At 53.6% G+C, this 22,969-nt stretch overlaps 1 protein-coding gene across 5 annotated transcripts in view; it reads right to left on the reverse strand.

Moving 5' to 3' along the window:
- Positions 1-22,969, reverse strand: part of LOC137347802 (torsin-4A-A-like) — a 99,190-nt gene that overhangs the window by 29,953 nt on the left and 46,268 nt on the right. For 2 of the 5 annotated variants that reach the window (XM_068012787.1, XM_068012791.1), the window contains exon 1: positions 17,622-17,857. The exons of 1 other annotated variant lie outside the window; for it this stretch is intronic. The gene's annotated coding sequence lies outside the window, so the exon portion shown is untranslated. Of the gene's footprint in view, positions 1-17,082; positions 17,166-17,621; positions 17,858-22,969 lie in introns of those variants that run through there. 2 more of the 5 variants (XM_068012788.1, XM_068012794.1) reach the window with 2 other exon arrangements.

A 22,969-nucleotide genomic window follows, 5' to 3' on the forward strand; every position in this document is an offset into this window, starting at 1 on the left:
AGAGAGAGAAAGGGAGAGAGAGAGTGTAGGTCGCCCAGAGAGAGAGAGAGAGAGAGTGAGGGCAGAGCAGAGTGAGACAGAGGGCACAGCAGAGAGGGAGAGAGAGAGTGAGGGCAGAGAGAGAGAGAGAGAGAGTGAGGGCAGAGCAGAGAGAGAGTGAGTGAGGGCAGAGCAGAGAGAGGTCAGAGCAGAGAGAGAGAGTGAGTGAGGGCAGAGCAGAGAGAGAGAGAGTGAGGGCAGAGCAGATAGAGAGAGTGAGTGAGGGCAGAGCAGAGAGAGAGAGAGTGGGGGCAGAGCATTGAGAGAGAGAAAGTGAGGACAGAGCACATAGAGAGAGAGTGAGGACAGAGCACTCAGAGAGAGAGGAGAGAGAGAGAGAGTGAGGAGAGAGCACAGAGAGAGAGAGTGAGGAACAGAGCGCCCAGAGAGAGAGTGAGGGCAGAGCGAGAGTGAGGAGAGAGAGAGAGAGAGTGAGGAGAGAGCACAGAGAGAGAGTGGGCAGAGCAGAGAGAGTGAGGGCAGAGCAGGGAGAGAGAGTGAGGGCAGAGAGAGAGGGCAGAGCAGAGAGAGAGAGAGGGCAGAGCAGAGAGAGTGAGGGCAGAACAGGGAGAGTGAGGGCAGAGCAGGGAGAGTGAGGGCAGAGCAGGGAGAGTGAGGGCAGTGCAGGGAGAGAGAGGGCAGAGCAGGGAGAGAGAGGGCAGAGCAGGGAGAGAGAGAGGGCAGAGCAGAGAGGGGGAGGGTAGAGTAGAGAGGGGGAGGGCAGAGCAGGGAGAGTGAGGGCAGAGCAGGGAGAGTGAGGGCAGAGCAGGGAGAGAGAGAGGGCAGAGCAGAGAGGGGGAGGGCAGAGCAGAGAGAGTGAGGGCAGAGCAGAGAGAGAGAGGGCAGAGCAGGGAGAGAGAGGGCAGAGCAGGGAGAGAGAGGGCAGAGCAGGGAGAGGGAGTGAGGGCAGAGCAGCGAGAGTGAGGGCAGAGCAGGGAGAGAGAGGGCAGAGCAGGGAGAGAGAGAGAGGGCAGAGCAGAGAGGGGGAGGGCAGAGCAGAGAGAGAGTGAGGCCAGAGCAGAGAGAGTGAAGGCAGAGCACCCAGAGAGAGAAAGGGAGAGAGAGAGTGTAGGGCGCCCAGAGAGAGAAAGGGAGAGAGAGAGTGTAGAGCACCCAGAGAAAGGGAGAGAGAGAGTGTAGGGTGCACAGAGAGAGAAAGGGAGAGAGTGTAGAGCACCCAGAGAGAGAAAGGAAGAGAGAGAGTGTAGAGCGCCCAGAGAGAGAAAGGGAGAGAGAGAGTGTAGAGCGCCCAGAGAGAGAAAGGGAGAGAGAGAGTGTAGGGCGCCCAGAGAGAGAAAGGGAGAGAGAGAGTGTAGAGCGCCCAGAGAGAGAAAGGGAGAGAGAGAGTGTAGAGCGCCCAGAGAGAGAAAGGGAGAGAGAGAGTGTAGAGCGCCCAGAGATGGAGAGAGTGAGTGCAGTGTGCCGAGATAGAGAGGGCAGAGCGCCCATAAAGAGAGAGAGAGAGGGCAGAGCAGAGAGGGGGAGGGCAGAGCAGAGAGAGTGAGGGCAGAGCAGAGAGAGAGAGGGCAGAGCAGGGAGAGAGAGGGCAGAGCAGGGAGAGAGAGGGCAGAGCAGGGAGAGGGAGTGAGGGCAGAGAGTGAGGGCAGAGCAGAGAGAGTGAGGGCAGAGCAGGGAGAGAGAGGGCAGAGCAGGGAGAGAGAGAGAGGGCAGAGCAGAGAGGGGGAGGGCAGAGCAGAGAGAGAGTGAGGCCAGAGCAGAGAGAGTGAAGGTAGAGCACCCAGAGAGAGAAAGGGAGAGAGAGAGTGTAGGGCGCCCAGAGAGAGAAAGGGAGAGAGAGAGAGTGTAGAGCACCCAGAGAAAGGGAGAGAGAGAGTGTAGGGTGCACAGAGAGAGAAAGGGAGAGAGTGTACAGCACCCAGAGAGAGAAAGGAAGAGAGAGAGTGTAGAGCGCCCAGAGAGAGAAAGGGAGAGAGAGAGTGTCGAGCGCCCAGAGAGAGAAAGGGAGAGAGAGAGTGTAGGGCGCCCAGAGAGAGAAAGGGAGAGAGAGAGTGTAGAGCGCCCAGAGAGAGAAAGGGAGAGAGAGAGTGTAGAGCGCCCAGAGAGAGAAAGGGAGAGAGAGAGTGTAGAGCGCCCAGAGATAGAGAGAGTGAGTGCAGAGTGCCGAGATAGAGAGGGCAGAGCGCCCATAAAGAGAGAGAGAGAGGGCAGAGCAGAGAGGGGGAGGGCAGAGCAGAGAGAGTGAGGGCAGAGCAGAGAGAGAGAGGGCAGAGCAGGGAGAGAGAGGGCAGAGCAGGGAGAGAGAGGGCAGAGCAGGGAGAGGGAGTGAGGGCAGAGAGAGAGGGCAGAGCAGAGAGAGAGAGTGAGGGCAGAGCAGAGAGAGTGAGGGCAGAGCAGGGAGAGAGATCGCAGAGCAGGGAGAGAGAGAGAGGGCAGAGCAGAGAGGGGGAGGGCAGAGCAGAGAGAGAGTGAGGCCAGAGCAGAGAGAGTGAAGGCAGAGCACCCAGAGAGAGAAAGGGAGAGAGAGAGTGTCGGGCGCCCAGAGAGAGAAAGGGAGAGAGAGAGAGTGTAGAGCACCCAGAGAAAGGGAGAGAGAGAGTGTAGGGTGCACAGAGAGAGAAAGGGAGAGAGTGTAGAGCACCCAGAGAGAGAAAGGAAGAAAGAGAGTGTAGAGCGCCCAGAGAGAGAAAGGGAGAGAGAGAGTGTAGAGCGCCCAGAGAGAGAAAGGGAGAGAGAGAGTGTAGGGCGCCCAGAGAGAGAAAGGGAGAGAGAGAGTGTAGAGCGCCCAGAGAGAGAAAGGGAGAGAGAGAGTGTAGAGCGCCCAGAGATAGAGAGAGTGATGCAGAGTGCCGAGATAGAGAGGGCAGAGCGCCCATAAAGAGAGAGAGAGAGGGCAGAGTGAGAGTGAGGGCAGAGCGAGAGTGAGGAGAGAAAACAGAGAGTGAGAGAGAGAGAGAGAGAGAGGGCAGAGTGAGAGTGAGGAGAGAAAACAGAGAGTAAGACGGAGAGAGAGTCCAGAGCGCCCAGACAGACAGAGAGAGAGAGAGAGCACAGAGAGAAGGAGAGAGAGCAGAGCGCCCAGAGAGAGAGCAGAGAGAGAGAGAGAGAGAGCCGAGAGAGAGAGAGAGTGAGTGTGAAGGCAGAGCCCCCAGAGAGCGAGAGAGTGAGGGCAGAGCGCCCAGGGAGAGAGAGTGAGAGTGAGTGTGAGGGCAGAGCGCCCAGGGAGAGAGAGAGAGTGAGGGCACAGCGCCCAGAGGGAGTGAGAGAGAGTGAGGGCAGAGAGCCCAGAGGGAGTGAGAGAGAGTGAGGGCAGAGCGCCCAGAGAGAGAGAGTGAGGGCAGAGCAGAGAGAGAGAGAGAGAGTGAGGGCAGAGCAGAGAGAGAGAGAGAGTGAGGGCAGAGAGAGAGAGAAAGAGAGAGTGAGTGAGGGCTGAGCAGAGAGAGAGAGAGAGTGAGGGCATAGCAGAGCGAGAGAGAGAGAGTGAGGGAAGAGCAGAGAGTGAGAGAGAGTGAGGGCACAGCAGAGAGGGAGAGAGAGAGTGAGGGCAGAGAGAGAGAGAAAGAGAGAGTGAGTGAGGGCTGAGCAGAGAGAGAGAGAGAGTGAGGGCATAGCAGAGAGAGAGAGAGAGTGAGGGCAGAGCAGAGAGTGAGAGTGAGGGCACAGCAGAGAGAGAGCGAGGGCAGAGCAGAGAGGGAGAGAGAGAGTGAGGGCAGAGAGAGAGAGAGAGAAAGAGAGAGTGAGTGAGGGCAGAGCAGAGAAAGAGAGAGTGTGAGGGCAGAGCAGAAAGAGAGAGAGTGAGGGCAGATCAGATAGAGAGATTGAGTGAGGGCAGAGCAGAGAGAGAGAGAGTGAGGGCAGAGCAGAGAGAGAGTGAGTGAGGGCAGAGCAGAGAGAGAGAGTGTGAGGGCAGAGCAGAGAGAGAGAGAGAGTATGAGTGTGAGGGCAGAGCATCCAGAGAGAGAGAGAGAGAGTGAGTGTGAGGGCAGAGCGCCCAGAGAGAGAAAGAGTGAGGGCAGAGCGCCCAGAGAGAGAGAGAGTGTGAGGGCAGAGCGCCCAGAGAGAGTGTGAGAGAGAGTGTGAGGGCACAGCGCCCAGAGGGAGTGAGAGAGAGTGAGGGCAGAGCGCCCAGAGAGTGTGAGAGAGAGAGTGTGAGGGCACAGCGCCCAGAGAGTGTGAGAGAGAGTGTGAGGGCAGAGCATCCAGAGGGAGTGAGAGAGAGTGAGGGCAGAGCGCCCAGAGAGAGAGAGTGAGGGCAGAGCAGAGAGAGAGAGAGAGAGAGAGAGAGGGCAGAGCAGAGAGAGAGAGAGGGCAGAGCAGAGAGAGAGAGAGGGCAGAGGAGAGAGAGAGAGAGAGAGTGAGGGCAGAGCGCCCAGAGAGAGAGTGAGGGCAGAGCGAGAGTGAGGAGAGAGAGAGAGAGAGAGAGTGAGGAGAGAGCACAGAGAGAGAGAGTGGGCAGTGCAGAGAGAGTGAGGGCAGAGCAGGGAGAGAGAGTGAGGGCAGAGAGAGAGGGCAGAGAGAGAGAGAGGGCAGAGAGAGAGAGAGGGCAGAGCAGAGAGAGAGAGAGGGCAGAGCAGAGAGAGTGAGGGCAGAGCAGGGAGAGTGAGGGCAGAGCAGGGAGAGAGGGCAGAGCAGGGAGAGAGAGGGCAGAGCAGGGAGAGGGGGAGGGCAGAGCAGAGAGGGGGAGGGCAGAGCAGAGAGGGGGAGGGCAGAGCAGGGAGAGAGAGAGGGCAGTGCAGGGAGAGAGAGAGGGCAGAGCAGAGAGGGAGAGAGGGCAGAGCAGAGAGGGGGAGGGCAGAGCAGAGAGAGTGAGGGCAGAGCAGAGAGAGTGAGGGCAGAGCAGGGAGAGTGAGGGCAGAGCAGGGAGAGAGAGGGCAGAGCAGGGAAAGAGAGTGAGGGCAGAGAGAGAGGGCAGAGCAGAGAGAGAGAGTGAGGGCAGAGCAGAGAGAGAGGGCAGAGCAGAGAGAGTGAGGGCAGAGCAGGGAGAGTGAGGGCAGAGCAGGGAGAGTGAGGGCAGAGCAGGGAGAGAGAGGGCAGAGCAGGGAGAGAGAGGGCAGAGCAGGGAGAGAGAGAGGGCAGAGCAGAGAGGGGGAGGGCAAAGCAGAGAGAGAGTGAGGCCAGAGCAGAGAGTGTGAAGGCAGAGCACCCAGAGAGAGAAAGGGAGAGAGAGAGTGTAGGGCGCCCAGAGAGAGAAAGGGAGAGAGAGAGTGTAGAGCACCCAGAGAAAGGGAGAGAGAGAGTGTAGGGCGCCCAGAGAGAGAAAGGGAGAGAGAGAGTGTAGAGCACCCAGAGAAAGGGAGAGAGAGAGTGTAGGGCGCCCAGAGACAGAAAGGGAGAGAGTGTAGAGCGCCCAGAGAGAGAAAGGAAGAGAGAGAGTGTAGAGCGCCCAGAGAGAGAAAGGAAGAGAGAGAGTGTAGAGCGCCCAGAGAGAGAAAGGGAGAGAGAGAGTGCAGAGTGCCCAGAGAGAGAAAGGGAGAGAGAGAGTGTACGGCGCCCAGAGAGAGAGAGAGAGAGAGAGTGAGGGCAGAGCAGAGTGAGACAGAGGGCACAGCAGAGAGGGAGAGAGTGAGGGCAGAGATAGAGAGAGAGAGAGGGAGAAAGAGAGAGTGAGTGAGGGCAGAGCAGAGAGAGAGTGAGGGCAGAGCAGAAAGAGAGAGAGTGAGGGCAGATCAGATAGAGAGAGTGAGTGAGGGCAGAGCAGAGAGAGGTCAGAGCAGAGAGAGAGAGAGAGAGTGAGGGCAGAGCAGAGAGAGAGAGAGGGCAGAGCAGAGAGAGAGAGAGGGCAGAGGAGAGAGAGAGAGAGAGTGAGGAGAGAGAGAGTGAGGGCAGAGCGCCCAGAGAGAGAGTGAGGGCAGAGCGAGAGTGAGGAGAGAGAGAGAGAGAGAGAGAGTGAGGAGAGAGCACAGAGAGAGAGAGTGGGCAGAGCAGAGAGAGTGAGGGCAGAGCAGGGAGAGAGAGTGAGGGCAGAGAGAGAGGGCAGAGCAGAGAGAGAGAGAGGGCAGAGCAGAGAGAGTGAGGGCAGAGCAGGGAGAGTGAGGGCAGAGCAGAGAGAGAGAGAGTGAGGGCAGAGCAGATAGAGAGAGTGAGTGAGGGCAGAGCAGAGAGAGAGAGAGTGGGGGCAGAGCATTGAGAGAGAGAAAGTGAGGACAGAGCACATAGAGAGAGAGTGAGGACAGAGCACAGAGAGAGAGAGTGGGCAGAGCAGAGAGAGAGAGGGCAGAGCAGGGAGAGAGAGGGCAGAGCACGGAGAGAGAGGGCAGAGCAGGGAGAGAGAGGGCAGAGCAGGGAGAGAGAGAGAGGGCAGAGCAGAGAGAGAGGGCAGAGCAGAGAGAGTGAGGGCAGAGCAGAGAGAGTGAGGGCAGAGCAGGGAGAGTGAGGGCAGAGCAGGGTAAGTGAGGGCAGAGCAGGGGGAGAGAGAGGGCAGAGCAGGGAGAGAGAGAGGGCAGAGCAGGGAGAGGGAGAGGGCAGAGCAGAGAGGGGGAGGGCAGAGCAGAGAGAGAGTGAGGCCAGAGCAGAGAGAGTGAAGGCAGAGCACCCAGAGAGAGAAAGGGAGAGAGAGAGTGTAGGGCGCCCAGAGAGAGAAAGGGAGAGAGAGAGTGTAGAGCACCCAGAGAAAGGGAGAGAGAGAGTGTAGAGCGCCCAGAGAGAGAAAGGGAGAGAGAGAGTGTAGAGCGCCCAGAGATAGAGAGAGTGAGTGCAGAGTGCCGAGATAGAGAGGGCAGAGCGCCCATAAAGAGAGAGAGAGAGGGCAGAGCAGAGAGGGGGAGGGCAGAGCAGAGAGAGTGAGGGCAGAGCAGAGAGAGAGAGGGCAGAGCAGGGAGAGAGAGGGCAGAGCAGGGAGAGAGAGGGCAGAGCAGGGAGAGGGAGTGAGGGCAGAGAGAGAGGGCAGAGCAGAGAGAGAGAGTGAGGGCAGAGCAGAGAGAGTGAGGGCAGAGCAGGGAGAGAGAGGGCAGAGCAGGGAGAGAGAGAGAGGGCAGAGCAGAGAGGGGGAGGGCAGAGCAGAGAGAGAGTGAGGCCAGAGCAGAGAGAGTGAAGGCAGAGCACCCAGAGAGAGAAAGGGAGAGAGAGAGTGTCGGGCGCCCAGAGAGAGAAAGGGAGAGAGAGAGAGTGTAGAGCACCCAGAGAAAGGGAGAGAGAGAGTGTAGGGTGCACAGAGAGAGAAAGGGAGAGAGTGTAGAGCACCCAGAGAGAGAAAGGAAGAAAGAGAGTGTAGAGCGCCCAGAGAGAGAAAGGGAGAGAGAGAGTGTAGAGCGCCCAGAGAGAGAAAGGGAGAGAGAGAGTGTAGGGCGCCCAGAGAGAGAAAGGGAGAGAGAGAGTGTAGAGCGCCCAGAGAGAGAAAGGGAGAGAGAGAGTGTAGAGCGCCCAGAGATAGAGAGAGTGATGCAGAGTGCCGAGATAGAGAGGGCAGAGCGCCCATAAAGAGAGAGAGAGAGGGCAGAGTGAGAGTGAGGGCAGAGCGAGAGTGAGGAGAGAAAACAGAGAGTGAGAGAGAGAGAGAGAGAGAGGGCAGAGTGAGAGTGAGGAGAGAAAACAGAGAGTAAGACGGAGAGAGAGTCCAGAGCGCCCAGACAGACAGAGAGAGAGAGAGAGCACAGAGAGAAGGAGAGAGAGCAGAGCGCCCAGAGAGAGAGCAGAGAGAGAGAGAGAGAGCGCCGAGAGAGAGAGAGAGTGAGTGTGAAGGCAGAGCCCCCAGAGAGAGAGAGAGTGAGGGCAGAGCGCCCAGGGAGAGAGAGTGAGAGTGAGTGTGAGGGCAGAGCGCCCAGGGAGAGAGAGAGAGTGAGGGCACAGCGCCCAGAGGGAGTGAGAGAGAGTGAGGGCAGAGAGCCCAGAGGGAGTGAGAGAGAGTGAGGGCAGAGCGCCCAGAGAGAGAGAGTGAGGGCAGAGCAGAGAGAGAGAGAGAGAGTGAGGGCAGAGCAGAGAGAGAGAGAGAGTGAGGGCAGAGAGAGAGAGAAAGAGAGAGTGAGTGAGGGCTGAGCAGAGAGAGAGAGAGAGTGAGGGCATAGCAGAGCGAGAGAGAGAGAGTGAGGGAAGAGCAGAGAGTGAGAGAGAGTGAGGGCACAGCAGAGAGGGAGAGAGAGAGTGAGGGCAGAGAGAGAGAGAAAGAGAGAGTGAGTGAGGGCTGAGCAGAGAGAGAGAGAGAGTGAGGGCATAGCAGAGAGAGAGAGAGAGTGAGGGCAGAGCAGAGAGTGAGAGTGAGGGCACAGCAGAGAGAGAGCGAGGGCAGAGCAGAGAGGGAGAGAGAGAGTGAGGGCAGAGAGAGAGAGAGAGAAAGAGAGAGTGAGTGAGGGCAGAGCAGAGAAAGAGAGAGTGTGAGGGCAGAGCAGAAAGAGAGAGAGTGAGGGCAGATCAGATAGAGAGATTGAGTGAGGGCAGAGCAGAGAGAGAGAGAGTGAGGGCAGAGCAGAGAGAGAGTGAGTGAGGGCAGAGCAGAGAGAGAGAGTGTGAGGGCAGAGCAGAGAGAGAGAGAGAGTATGAGTGTGAGGGCAGAGCATCCAGAGAGAGAGAGAGAGAGTGAGTGTGAGGGCAGAGCGCCCAGAGAGAGAAAGAGTGAGGGCAGAGCGCCCAGAGAGAGAGAGAGTGTGAGGGCAGAGCGCCCAGAGAGAGTGTGAGAGAGAGTGTGAGGGCACAGCGCCCAGAGGGAGTGAGAGAGAGTGAGGGCAGAGCGCCCAGAGAGTGTGAGAGAGAGAGTGTGAGGGCACAGCGCCCAGAGAGTGTGAGAGAGAGTGTGAGGGCAGAGCATCCAGAGGGAGTGAGAGAGAGTGAGGGCAGAGCGCCCAGAGAGAGAGAGTGAGGGCAGAGCAGAGAGAGAGAGAGAGAGAGAGAGAGGGCAGAGCAGAGAGAGAGAGAGGGCAGAGCAGAGAGAGAGAGAGGGCAGAGGAGAGAGAGAGAGAGAGAGTGAGGGCAGAGCGCCCAGAGAGAGAGTGAGGGCAGAGCGAGAGTGAGGAGAGAGAGAGAGAGAGAGAGTGAGGAGAGAGCACAGAGAGAGAGAGTGGGCAGTGCAGAGAGAGTGAGGGCAGAGCAGGGAGAGAGAGTGAGGGCAGAGAGAGAGGGCAGAGAGAGAGAGAGGGCAGAGAGAGAGAGAGGGCAGAGCAGAGAGAGAGAGAGGGCAGAGCAGAGAGAGTGAGGGCAGAGCAGGGAGAGTGAGGGCAGAGCAGGGAGAGAGGGCAGAGCAGGGAGAGAGAGGGCAGAGCAGGGAGAGGGGGAGGGCAGAGCAGAGAGGGGGAGGGCAGAGCAGAGAGGGGGAGGGCAGAGCAGGGAGAGAGAGAGGGCAGTGCAGGGAGAGAGAGAGGGCAGAGCAGAGAGGGAGAGAGGGCAGAGCAGAGAGGGGGAGGGCAGAGCAGAGAGAGTGAGGGCAGAGCAGAGAGAGTGAGGGCAGAGCAGGGAGAGTGAGGGCAGAGCAGGGAGAGAGAGGGCAGAGCAGGGAAAGAGAGTGAGGGCAGAGAGAGAGGGCAGAGCAGAGAGAGAGAGTGAGGGCAGAGCAGAGAGAGAGGGCAGAGCAGAGAGAGTGAGGGCAGAGCAGGGAGAGTGAGGGCAGAGCAGGGAGAGTGAGGGCAGAGCAGGGAGAGAGAGGGCAGAGCAGGGAGAGAGAGGGCAGAGCAGGGAGAGAGAGAGGGCAGAGCAGAGAGGGGGAGGGCAAAGCAGAGAGAGAGTGAGGCCAGAGCAGAGAGTGTGAAGGCAGAGCACCCAGAGAGAGAAAGGGAGAGAGAGAGTGTAGGGCGCCCAGAGAGAGAAAGGGAGAGAGAGAGTGTAGAGCACCCAGAGAAAGGGAGAGAGAGAGTGTAGGGCGCCCAGAGAGAGAAAGGGAGAGAGAGAGTGTAGAGCACCCAGAGAAAGGGAGAGAGAGAGTGTAGGGCGCCCAGAGACAGAAAGGGAGAGAGTGTAGAGCGCCCAGAGAGAGAAAGGAAGAGAGAGAGTGTAGAGCGCCCAGAGAGAGAAAGGAAGAGAGAGAGTGTAGAGCGCCCAGAGAGAGAAAGGGAGAGAGAGAGTGCAGAGTGCCCAGAGAGAGAAAGGGAGAGAGAGAGTGTACGGCGCCCAGAGAGAGAGAGAGAGAGAGAGTGAGGGCAGAGCAGAGTGAGACAGAGGGCACAGCAGAGAGGGAGAGAGTGAGGGCAGAGATAGAGAGAGAGAGAGGGAGAAAGAGAGAGTGAGTGAGGGCAGAGCAGAGAGAGAGTGAGGGCAGAGCAGAAAGAGAGAGAGTGAGGGCAGATCAGATAGAGAGAGTGAGTGAGGGCAGAGCAGAGAGAGGTCAGAGCAGAGAGAGAGAGAGAGAGAGTGAGGGCAGAGCAGAGAGAGAGAGAGGGCAGAGCAGAGAGAGAGAGAGGGCAGAGGAGAGAGAGAGAGAGAGTGAGGAGAGAGAGAGTGAGGGCAGAGCGCCCAGAGAGAGAGTGAGGGCAGAGCGAGAGTGAGGAGAGAGAGAGAGAGAGAGAGAGTGAGGAGAGAGCACAGAGAGAGAGAGTGGGCAGAGCAGAGAGAGTGAGGGCAGAGCAGGGAGAGAGAGTGAGGGCAGAGAGAGAGGGCAGAGCAGAGAGAGAGAGAGGGCAGAGCAGAGAGAGTGAGGGCAGAGCAGGGAGAGTGAGGGCAGAGCAGAGAGAGAGAGAGTGAGGGCAGAGCAGATAGAGAGAGTGAGTGAGGGCAGAGCAGAGAGAGAGAGAGTGGGGGCAGAGCATTGAGAGAGAGAAAGTGAGGACAGAGCACATAGAGAGAGAGTGGGCAGAGCAGAGAGAGAGAGGGCAGAGCAGGGAGAGAGAGGGCAGAGCACGGAGAGAGAGGGCAGAGCAGGGAGAGAGAGGGCAGAGCAGGGAGAGAGAGAGAGGGCAGAGCAGAGAGAGAGGGCAGAGCAGAGAGAGTGAGGGCAGAGCAGAGAGAGTGAGGGCAGAGCAGGGAGAGTGAGGGCAGAGCAGGGTAAGTGAGGGCAGAGCAGGGGGAGAGAGAGGGCAGAGCAGGGAGAGAGAGAGGGCAGAGCAGGGAGAGGGAGAGGGCAGAGCAGAGAGGGGGAGGGCAGAGCAGAGAGAGAGTGAGGCCAGAGCAGAGAGAGTGAAGGCAGAGCACCCAGAGAGAGAAAGGGAGAGAGAGAGTGTAGGGCGCCCAGAGAGAGAAAGGGAGAGAGAGAGTGTAGAGCACCCAGAGAAAGGGAGAGAGAGAGTGTAGGGCGCCCAGAGAGAGAAAGGGAGAGAGTGTAGAGCGCCCAGAGAGAGAAAGGAAGAGAGAGAGTGTAGAGCGCCCAGAGAGAGAAAGGGAGAGAGAGAGTGTAGAGCGCCCAGAGAGAGAAAGGGAGAGAGAGAGTGTAGGGCGCCCAGAGAGAAAGGGAGAGAGAGAGTGTAGAGCGCCCAGAGAGAGAAAGGGAGAGAGAGAGTGTAGAGCGCCCAGAGATAGAGAGAGTGAGTGCAGAGTGCCGAGATAGAGAGGGCAGAGCGCCCATAAAGAGAGAGAGAGAGGGCAGAGCGAGAGTGAGGAGAGAAAACAGAGAGTGAGAGAGAGAGAGAGAGGGCAGAGTGAGAGTGAGGGCAGAGCGAGAGTGAGGAGAGAAAACAGAGAGTAAGACAGAGAGAGAGTCCAGAGAGAGAGAGAGAGTCCAGAGCGCCCAGACAGACAGAGAGAGAGAGAGAGCACAGAGAGAAGGAGAGAGAGCAGAGCGCCCAGAGAGAGAGAGAGAGAGCGCCGAGAGAGAGAGAGAGTGAGTGTGAGGACAGAGCCCCCAGAGAGAGAGAGTGAGAGTGAGTGTGAGGGCAGAGCGCCCAGAGAGAGAGAGAGTGAGGGCAGAGCGCCCAGAGAGAGAGAGTGAGAGTGAGTGTGAGGGCAGAGCGCCCAGGGAGAGGGAGAGAGTGAGGGCACAGCGCCCAGAGGGAGTGAGAGAAAGTGAGGGCAGAGAGCCCAGAGGGAGTGAGAGAGAGTGAGGGCAGAGCGCCCAGAGAGAGAGAGTGAGGGCAGAGCAGAGAGAGTGAGGGCATAGCAGAGAGAGAGAGAGAGAGTGAGGGCAGAGAGAGAGAGAAAGAGAGAGTGAGTGAGGGCTGAGCAGAGAGAGAGAGAGAGTGAGGGCATAGCAGAGAGAGAGAGAGTGAGGGCAGAGCAGAGAGTGAGAGAGAGTGAGGGCATAGCAGAGAGAGAGAGAGAGAGAGAGAGAGAGTGAGGGCAGAGCAGAGAGTGAGAGAGAGAATGAGGGCACAGCAGAGAGAGAGAGAGTGAGGGCAGAGCAGAGAGGGAGAGAGAGAGTGAGGGCAGAGAGAGAGAGAGAAAGAGAGAGTGAGTGAGGGCAGAGCAGAGAAAGAGAGAGTGTGAGGGCAGAGCAGAAAGAGAGAGACTGAGGGCAGATCAGATAGAGAGAGTGAGTGAGGGCAGAGCAGAGAGAGAAAGAGTGAGGGCAGAGCAGAGAGAGAGTGAGTGAGGGCAGAGCAGAGAGAGAGAGAGTGAGGGCAGAGCAGAGAGAGAGAGAGAGAGAGAGTGAGGGCAGAGCAGAGAGAGAGAGAGTGAGGGCAGAGCAGATAGAGAGAGTGAGTGAGGGCGGAGCAGAGAGAGAGAGAGTGGGGGCAGAGCATTGAGAGAGAGAAAGTGAGGACAGAGCACATAGAGAGAGAGTGAGGACAGAGCACATAGAGAGAGAGTGAGGACAGAGCACAGAGAGAGAGAGTGAGGGCAGAGCGCCCAGAGAGAGAGTGAGGGCAGAGCGAGAGTGAGGAGAGAGAGAGAGAGAGAGAGAGAGAGAGTGAGGAGAGAGCACAGAGAGAGAGAGTGAGGGCAGAGCGCCCAGAGAGAGAGTGAGGGCAAAGCGAGAGTGAGGAGAGAGAGAGAGAGTGAGGAGAGAGCACAGAGAGAGAGAGAGTGAGGGCAGAGCAGAGAGAGAGAGTGGGCAGAGCAGAGAGAGTGAGGGCAGAGCAGGGAGAGAGAGGGCAGAGCAGAGAGAGAGAGTGAGGGCAGAGAGAGAGGGCAGAGCAGAGAGAGAGAGTGAGGGCAGAGAGAGAGAGAGGGCAGAGCAGAGCAGAGAGAGAGAGGGCAGAGCAGAGAGAGTGAGGGCAGAGCAGTGAGAGTGAGGGCAGAGCAGGGAGAGAGAGGGCAGAGCAGGGAGAGAGAGGGCAGAGCAGGGAGAGTGAAGGCAGAGCAGGGAGAGAGTGAAGGCAGAGCAGGGAGAGAGAAAGAGGGCAGAGCAGGGAGAGAGAAAGAGGGCAGAGCAGGGAGAGAGAGAGGGCAGAGCAGGGAGAGAGGGCAGAGCAGGGAGAGAGGGCAGAGCAGAGAGAGAGTGAGGCCAGAGCAGAGAGAGTGAAGGCAGAGCACCCAGAGAGAGAAAGGGAGAGAGAGAGTGTAGGGCGCCCAGAGAGAGAAAGGGAGAGAGAGAGTGTAGAGCACCCAGAGAAAGGGAGAGAGAGAGTGTAGGGCGCCCAGAGAGAGAAAGGGAGAGAGTGTAGAGTGCCCAGAGAGAGAAAGGAAGAGAGAGAGTGTAGAGCGCCCAGAGAGAGAAAGGGAGAGAGAGAGTGTAGAGCGCCCAGAGAGAGAAAGGGAGAGAGAGAGTGTAGAGCGCCCAGAGAGAAAAAGGGAGAGAGAGAGTGTAGAGCGCCCAGAGAGAGAAAGGGAGAGAGTGTAGGGCGCCCAGAGAGAGAAAGGGAGAGAGAGAGTGTAGGGCGCCCAGAGAGAGAAAGGGAGAGAGAGAGTGTAGAGCGCCCAGAGAGAGAAAGGGAGAGAGTGTAGAGCGCCCAGAGATAGAGAGAATGATGGCACAGCGTCCTGAGAGAGAGAGAAAGAGAGCGAGAGAGAGAGAGGGCAGAGTGAGAGTGAGGGCAGAGCGAGAGTGAGGAGAGAAAACAGAGAGTGAGACAGAGAGAGAGTCCAGAGAGAGAGAGTCCAGAGTGCCCAGACAGACAGACAGACAGAGAGAGAGAGAGCACAGAGAGAAGGAGAGAGAGCAGAGCGCCCAGAGAGAGAGAGAGCAGAGAGAGAGAGAGAGAGAGAGAGCGCCGAGAGAGAGAGTGAGTGTGAGGGCAGAGCCCCCAGAGTGAGAGAGAGTGAGGGCAGAGCGCCCAGAGAGAGAGAGTGAGTGTGAGGGCAGAGCGCCCAGAGAGAGTGAGTGTGAGGGCAGGGCGCCCAGAGAGAGAGAGTGAGTGTGAGGGCAGAGCGCCCAGGGAGAGAGAGAGAGTGAGGGCACAGCGCCCAGAGGGAGTGAGAGAGAGTGAGGGCAGAGCGCCCAGAGGGAGTGAGAGAGAGTGAGGGCAGAGTGCCCAGAGGGAGTGAGAGAGAGTGAGGGCAGAGTGCAGAGAGAGAGAGAGCGAGAGTGAGGGCATAGCAGAGAGAGAGAGAGAGTGAGGGCATAGCAGAGAGAGAGAGAGAGAGAGAGTGAGGGCAGAGCAGAGAGTGAGAGAGAGTGAGGGCACAGCAGAGAGGGAGAGAGAGAGTGAGGGCAGAGAGAGAGAGAGAGAAAGAGAGAGTGAGTGAGGGCTGAGCAGAGAGAGAGAGAGAGTGAGGGCATAGCAGAGAGAGAGAGTGAGGGCAGAGCAGAGAGTGAGAGAGAGTGAGGGCACAGCAGAGAGGGAGAGAGAGAGTGAGGGCAGAGAGAGAGAGAGAGAAAGAGAGAGTGAGTGAGGGCTGAGCAGAGAGAGAGAGAGAGTGAGGGCATAGCAGAGAGAGAAAGTGAGGGCATAGCAGAGAGAGAGAGAGAGAGTGAGGGCAGAGCAGAGAGTGAGGGCAGAGCAGAGAGTGAGAGAGAGTGAGGGCACAGCAGCGAGGGAGAGAGAGAGTGAGGGCAGAGAGAGAGAGAGAGAAAGAGAGAGTGAGGGCAGAGCAGAGAGTGAGAGAGAGTGAGGGCAGAGCAGAGAGTGAGAGAGAGTGAGGGCACAGCAGCGAGGGAGAGAGAGAGTGAGGGCAGAGAGAGAGAGAGAGAAAGAGAGAGTGAGTGAGGGCAGAGCAGAGAAAGAGAGAGTATGAGGGCAGAGCAGAAAGAGAGAGTGAGGGCAGATCAGATAGAGAGAGTGAGTGAGGGCAGAGCAGAGAGAGAGAGAGTGAGGGCAGAGCAGAAAGAGAGAGTGAGGGCAGAGCAGAAAGAGAGAGTGAGTGAGGGCAGAGCAGAGAGAGAGAGAGAGAGTATGAGCTTGAGGGCAGAGCATCCAGAGAGAGAGAGAGAGTGTGAGGGCAGAGCGCCCAGAGAGAGAAAGAGTGAGGGCAGAGCGCCCAGGGAGAGAGAGAGAGAGAGAGAGAGAGAGTGTGAGGGCAGAGCGCCCAGAGAGAGTGTGAGAGAGAGTGTGAGGGCACAGTGCCCAGAGGGAGTGAGAGAGAGTGAGGGCAGAGCGCCCAGAGAGTGTGAGAGAGAGAGTGTGAGGGCACAGCGCCCAGAGAGTGTGAGAGAGAGAGTGTGAGGGCAGAGCATCCAGAGGGAGTGAGAGAGAGTGAGGGCAGAGCGCCCAGAGAGAGAGAGTGAGGGCAGAGCAGAGAGAGAGAGAGAGAGAGAGTGAGGGCAGAGCAGAGTGAGACAGAGGGCACAGCAGAGAGGGAGAGAGAGAGTGAGGGCAGAGAGAGAGAGAGAGAAAGAGAGAGTGAGTGAGGGCAGAGCAGAGAGAGAGTGAGGGCAGAGCAGAAAGAGAGAGAGTGAGGGCAGATCAGATAGAGAGAGAGAGTGAGGGCAGATCAGATAGAGAGAGTGAGTGAGGGCAGAGCAGAGAGAGAGTGAGGGCAGAACAGATAGAGAGAGTGAGTGAGGGCAGAGCAGAGAGAGAGAGTGTGAGGGCAGAGCAGAAAGAGAGAGTGAGGACAGAGCACTTAGAGAGAGAGTGAGGACAGAGCACTTAGAGAGAGAGTGAGGACAGAGCACTTAGAGAGAAAGTGAGGACAGAGCACTTAGAGAGAGAGTGAGGACAGAGAACTTCGAGAGAGAGAGAGGACAGAGCACAGAGAGAGAGTGAGGACAGAGCACTTAGAGAGAGAGTGAGGAGAGAGCACTTGTGGAGAGAGAAAGAGAGAGAGCACTTAGAGAGAGAGAGGACAGAGCACTTAGAGAGAGAGTGAGGACAGAGCACTTAGAGAGAGAGTGAGGACAGAGCACTTAGGGAGAGAGAGAGAGCACTTAGAGAGAGAGAGAGGACAGAGCACTTAGAGAGAGAGAGAGAGAGGAGAGAGCACTTAGAGAGAGAGAGAGAGAGTGAGGACAGAGCACTTAGAGAGAGAGAGAGAGTGAGGACAGTGCACTTAGAGAGAGAGAGAGAGAGGAGAGAGCACTTAGAGAGAGAGAGAGAGAGTGAGGACAGAGCACTTAGAGAGAGAGTGAGGAGAGAGCACTTAGAGAGAGAGAGAGAGTGAGGACAGAGCACTTAGAGAGAGAGAGTGAGGAGAGAGCACTTAGAGAGAGAGAGTGAGGACAGAGCACTTAGAGAGTGAGGACAGAGCACATAGAGAGAGAGTGAGGACAGAGCACATAGAGAGAGAGTGAGGACAGAGCACTTAGGGAGAGAGAGAGAGAGAGGACAGAGCACTGAGAGAGAGAGAGTGAGGAGAGGGCACTTAGAGAGAGAGTGAGGACAGAGCACTTAGGGGGGGAGAGAGAGAGAGAGAGGACAGAGCACTTAGAGAGAGAGTGAGGACACAGCACTTAGGGAGAGAGAGAGAGAGCGAGAGTGAGGACAGAGCACATAGAGAGAGAGAGAGAGAGTGAGGACAGAGCACAGAGAGAGAGAGAGAGAGAGAGAGGGACAGGTGACAGAGCACATAGAGAGAGAGAGTGAGGGCAGAGCACATAGAGAGAGAGAGAGAGGACAGAGCACATAGAGAAAGAGAGAGGACAGAGCACATAGAGAGAGAGAGAGAGGACAGAGCACAGAGAGAGAGAGAGAGAAAGAGAGATCAGAGCACATAGAGAGAGAGAGAGAGAGGACAGAGCACATAGAGAGAGAGTGAGGGCAGAGCACAGTGACAGAGAGAGAGAGAAAGGACAGAGCACAGAGAGAAAGATAGAGAGTGAGGACAGAGCACAGTGTGTGTGAGAGATAGAGAGTGAGGACAGAGCACAGTGTGTGTGAGAGATAGAGAGTGAGGACAGAGCACAGTGAGGGAGAGAGAGGGAGGGCAGAGCACAGTGTGTGTGAGAGATAGAGAGTGAGGACAGAGCACACTGCTCACCATTTACAAACCAAACACCATCAGATACAAGTGCGACTCTGTTAGTCTTGAGCTGCTGTGTCTCAGGTTGAAAACTGCCTGGCGGAATCAGAATGCTAACAATTGCCAGTTGGGAACTCGAGTGCGAACAGAGGCAGCGCCCAATTGGCCAATTACAGTCATTGCTGGGAAGCTGGCCATTGACCCTTTCAGCTTCCTGCTGTTGCTGCAATATTTAAATTTATACCCTGCAATGTTAGTCAGCTGGCAGGATATAAAAAGCAGCTGCCTGATTCTTGTACAGCAGAAATATACATCTGTTACTGGCACATTCAGATTCAGATGGGTTTCGAGTTTGAATTGGGATGATTAATTACTGAACATTGAAAAGAATCACTCATTCACAGATGCTTTTTCATTGCTCCTGTGATGAGTGCACAGGTCGGATCTGAATCCCAGTTACAAGCCCAGCTGGCTGTCTCTGACTGTGTGTGCCAGCTGCTCAATTGTTGCTCAGCACCATGCCCCAATACACCTATCATGCCAGTCGCACTGCCTACCTGCCAATACGGTAAAGTGGCCTCGCTGTCAAAGGCTGGGATCGCAGCCCTTGTCCAGCACGTTGACGGAAGATTCTGGAACAGAAAAAAAGTGCCTCCAGCAACACACAATATTGCAAGCTCAACACCGCCAAGACAAACAGAAGTGCAGAGTCACCCAGCTTCTAACCATAGGTTCAGAAATAAAACCACTTCCCCAAGTCCTCCCCAATTTCTGAATACTGTGCGACACGAAGCACGTTGATTGAACCACTGCAGATAATGGACAGTTCCCAGCCTTTCGTAAACATGCATTGCCCAGCCATTTATTAATGGGTAGTGCCCAGCTATTTATTAACAGGCAGTGCCCAGTTATTAATTAACAGGCAGTGCCCAGCTATTTATTAACATGCTGTGCCCAGCTATTTATTAATGGGCTGTGCACAGCTATTAATGAATGGGCCGTGCCCAGCTATTTGTTAACAGGAAGTGCTCAGCTATTTAAAAATGGTCAGTGCACAGCTATTTATTAACTGGCAGTGCCCAGCTATTTACTAATGGGCCGTGCCCAGATATTTATTAACAGACAGTGCTTAGTTATTCACTAACATGCAGTGCCCAACTATTTAATAATGGGTTGTGCCCAAATATTTATTAACAGACAGTGCCCAGCTATTTACTAACATGCAGATCCCAGCTATTTATTAATGCACAGTGCCCAGCTATTTATAAAAAGGCAGTGCCCAGCAATTTATTAAAAGGCAGTGCCCAGCTATTTATTAAAAGGCAGTGCCCAGCTATTTATTAACAGTCAGTGCCCAGCTGTTTATTAACAGACAGTGCCCAGCTGTTTACGAACAGACAGTGCCCAGCTGTTTATTAACAGTCAGTGCCCAGCTGTTTACTAACAGAGAGTGCTCAGCTATTTATTAACAGTCAGTGCCCAGCTGTTTATTAACAGACAGTGCCCAGCTGTTTACGAACAGACAGTGCCCAGCTGTTTATTAACATGCAGTACCCAGCTGTTTACTAACAGACAGTGCCCAGCTGTTTATTAACAGACAGTGCCCAGCTGTTTATTAACAGTCAGTGCCCAGCTGTTTACTAACAGAGAGTGCTCAGCTATTTATTAACAGTCAGTGCCCAGCTGTTTATTAACAGACAGTGCCCAGCTGTTTACGAACAGACAGTGCCCAGCTGTTTATTAACAGTCAGTACCCAGCTGTTTACTAACAGACAGTGCCCAGCTGTTTATTAACAGACAGTGCCCAGCTGTTTATTAACAGTCAGTGCCCAGCTGTTTACTAACAGAGAGTGCTCAGCTATTTATTAACAGTCAGTGCCCAGCTGTTTATGAACAGACAGTGCCCAGCTGTTTATTAACAGACAGTGCCCAGCTGTTTACGAACAGACAGTGCCCAGCTGTTTATTAACAGTCAGTACCCAGCTGTTTACTAACAGACAGTGCCCAGCTGTTTATTAACAGTCAGTACCCAGCTGTTTACTAACAGACAGTGCCCAGCTGTTTATTAACAGACAGTGCCCAGCTGTTTATTAACAGACAGTGCCCAGCTGTTTATTAACAGTCAGTGCCCAGCTGTTTACTAACAGAGAGTGCTCAGCTATTTATTAACAGTCAGTGCCCAGCTGTTTACTAACAGACAGTGCCCAGCTGTTTATTAACAGTCAGTGCCTAGCTGTTTACTAACAGAGAGTGCTCAGCTATTTATTAACAGTCAGTGCCCAGCAGTTTATTAACAGTCAGTGCTCAGCTGTTTACGAACAGAGTGCCAAGCTATTTATTAACAGTCAGTGCCCAACTGTTTACTAACAGAGAGTGCTCAGCTATTTATTAACAGTCAGTGCCCAGATATTTAATAACGGGCTGTGCCCAGATATTTAATAACAGTCAGTGCCCAGCTGTTTACTAACAGAGAGTGCCCAGCTATTTATTAACAGTCAGTGCCCGGCTGTTTACTAACATAGAGTGCCCAGCTATTTATTAACAGTCAGTGCCCGGTAGTTTACTAACAGACAGTGCCCAGATATTTATTAACAGTCAGTGCCCAACTGTTTACTAACAGACAGTGCTCAGCTGTTTATTAACAGTCAGTGCTGAGCTGTTTACTAACAGAGAGTGCTTAGTTATTTATTAACATGCTGTGCCCAGATATTTAATAACAGTCAGTGCCCAACTGTTTACTAACAGAGAGTGCCCAGATATTTAATAACAGTCAGTGCCCAACTGTTTACTAACAGAGAGTGCCCAGATATTTAATAACAGTCAGTGCCCAGCTGTTTACTAACAGAGAGTGCCCAGCTGTTTATTCACAGTCAGTGCCCAGCTGTTTACTAACAGAGAGTGCTTAGTTATTTATTAACATGCTGTGCCCAGATATTTACTAACAGACAGTGCCCAGATATTTATTAACAGTCAGTGCTGAGCTGTTTACTAACAGAGAGTGCTTAGTTATTTATTAACATGCTGTGCCCAGATATTTAATAACAGTCAGTGCCCAACTGTTTACTAACAGAGAGTGCCCAGATATTTAATAACAGTCAGTGCCCAGCTGTTTACTAACAGAGAGTGCTTAGTTATTTATTAACATGCTGTGCCCAGATATTTATTAACAGACAGTGCCCAGCTGTTTACTAACAGAGAGTGCCCAGATATTTATTAACAGACAGTGCCCAGCTGTTTACTAACATAGAGTGCTTAGTTATTTATTAACATGCTGTGCCCAGATATTTATTAACAGACAGTGCCCAGATATTTATTAACAGTCAGTGCCCAGCTGTTTACTAACAGAGAGTGCCCAGCTATTTATTAACAGTCAGTGCCCAGCTGTTTACTAACATAGAGTGCTTAGTTATTTATTAACATGCTGTGCCCAGATATTTATTAACAGACAGTGCCCAGATATTTATTAACAGTCAGTGCCCAGCTGTTTACTAACAGAGAGTGCCCAGCTATTTATTAACAGACAGTGCCCAGATATTTATCAACAGACAGTGCCCAGCTGTTTACTAACATAGAGTGCTTAGTTATTTATTAACATGCTGTGCCCAGATATTTATTAACAGACAGTGCCCAGATATTTATTAACAGTCAGTGCCCAGCTGTTTACTAACAGAGAGTGCCCAGCTATTTATTAACAGACAGTGCCCAGATATTTATTAACAGACAGTGCCCAGCTGTTTACGAACAGACAGTGCCCAGCTGTTTATTAACAGTCAGTACCCAGCTGTTTACTAACAGACAGTGCCCAGCTGTTTATTAACAGACAGTGCCCAGCTGTTTATTAACAGTCAGTGCCCAGCTGTTTACTAACAGAGAGTGCTCAGCTATTTATTAACAGTCAGTGCCCAGCTGTTTATGAACAGACAGTGCCCAGCTGTTTATTAACAGACAGTGCCCAGCTGTTTACGAACAGACAGTGCCCAGCTGTTTATTAACAGTCAGTACCCAGCTGTTTACTAACAGACAGTGCCCAGCTGTTTATTAACAGTCAGTACCCAGCTGTTTACTAACAGACAGTGCCCAGCTGTTTATTAACAGACAGTGCCCAGCTGTTTATTAACAGACAGTGCCCAGCTGTTTATTAACAGTCAGTGCCCAGCTGTTTACTAACAGAGAGTGCTCAGCTATTTATTAACAGTCAGTGCCCAGCTGTTTACTAACAGACAGTGCCCAGCTGTTTATTAACAGTCAGTGCCTAGCTGTTTACTAACAGAGAGTGCTCAGCTATTTATTAACAGTCAGTGCCCAGCAGTTTATTAACAGTCAGTGCTCAGCTGTTTACGAACAGAGTGCCAAGCTATTTATTAACAGTCAGTGCCCAACTGTTTACTAACAGAGAGTGCTCAGCTATTTATTAACAGTCAGTGCCCAGATATTTAATAACGGGCTGTGCCCAGATATTTAATAACAGTCAGTGCCCAGCTGTTTACTAACAGAGAGTGCCCAGCTATTTATTAACAGTCAGTGCCCGGCTGTTTACTAACATAGAGTGCCCAGCTATTTATTAACAGTCAGTGCCCGGTAGTTTACTAACAGACAGTGCCCAGATATTTATTAACAGTCAGTGCCCAACTGTTTACTAACAGACAGTGCTCAGCTGTTTATTAACAGTCAGTGCTGAGCTGTTTACTAACAGAGAGTGCTTAGTTATTTATTAACATGCTGTGCCCAGATATTTAATAACAGTCAGTGCCCAACTGTTTACTAACAGAGAGTGCCCAGATATTTAATAACAGTCAGTGCCCAACTGTTTACTAACAGAGAGTGCCCAGATATTTAATAACAGTCAGTGCCCAGCTGTTTACTAACAGAGAGTGCCCAGCTGTTTATTCACAGTCAGTGCCCAGCTGTTTACTAACAGAGAGTGCTTAGTTATTTATTAACATGCTGTGCCCAGATATTTACTAACAGACAGTGCCCAGATATTTATTAACAGTCAGTGCTGAGCTGTTTACTAACAGAGAGTGCTTAGTTATTTATTAACATGCTGTGCCCAGATATTTAATAACAGTCAGTGCCCAACTGTTTACTAACAGAGAGTGCCCAGATATTTAATAACAGTCAGTGCCCAGCTGTTTACTAACAGAGAGTGCTTAGTTATTTATTAACATGCTGTGCCCAGATATTTATTAACAGACAGTGCCCAGCTGTTTACTAACAGAGAGTGCCCAGATATTTATTAACAGACAGTGCCCAGCTGTTTACTAACATAGAGTGCTTAGTTATTTATTAACATGCTGTGCCCAGATATTTATTAACAGACAGTGCCCAGATATTTATTAACAGTCAGTGCCCAGCTGTTTACTAACAGAGAGTGCCCAGCTATTTATTAACAGTCAGTGCCCAGCTGTTTACTAACATAGAGTGCTTAGTTATTTATTAACATGCTGTGCCCAGATATTTATTAACAGACAGTGCCCAGATATTTATTAACAGTCAGTGCCCAGCTGTTTACTAACAGAGAGTGCCCAGCTATTTATTAACAGACAGTGCCCAGATATTTATCAACAGACAGTGCCCAGCTGTTTACTAACATAGAGTGCTTAGTTATTTATTAACATGCTGTGCCCAGATATTTATTAACAGACAGTGCCCAGATATTTATTAACAGTCAGTGCCCAGCTGTTTACTAACAGAGAGTGCCCAGCTATTTATTAACAGACAGTGCCCAGATATTTATTAACAGACAGTGCCCAGATATGTATTAACAGACAGTGCCCAGCTGTTTACTAACATAGAGTGCTTAGTTATTTATTAACATGCTGTGCCCAGATATTTATTAACAGACAGTGCCCAGATATTTATTAACAGTCAGTGCCCAGCTGTTTACTAACAGAGAGTGCCCAGC

Source organism: Heterodontus francisci, chromosome 32, assembly GCF_036365525.1.
Source record: "Heterodontus francisci isolate sHetFra1 chromosome 32, sHetFra1.hap1, whole genome shotgun sequence".
NCBI classification, from domain to species: domain Eukaryota; kingdom Metazoa; phylum Chordata; class Chondrichthyes; order Heterodontiformes; family Heterodontidae; genus Heterodontus; species Heterodontus francisci.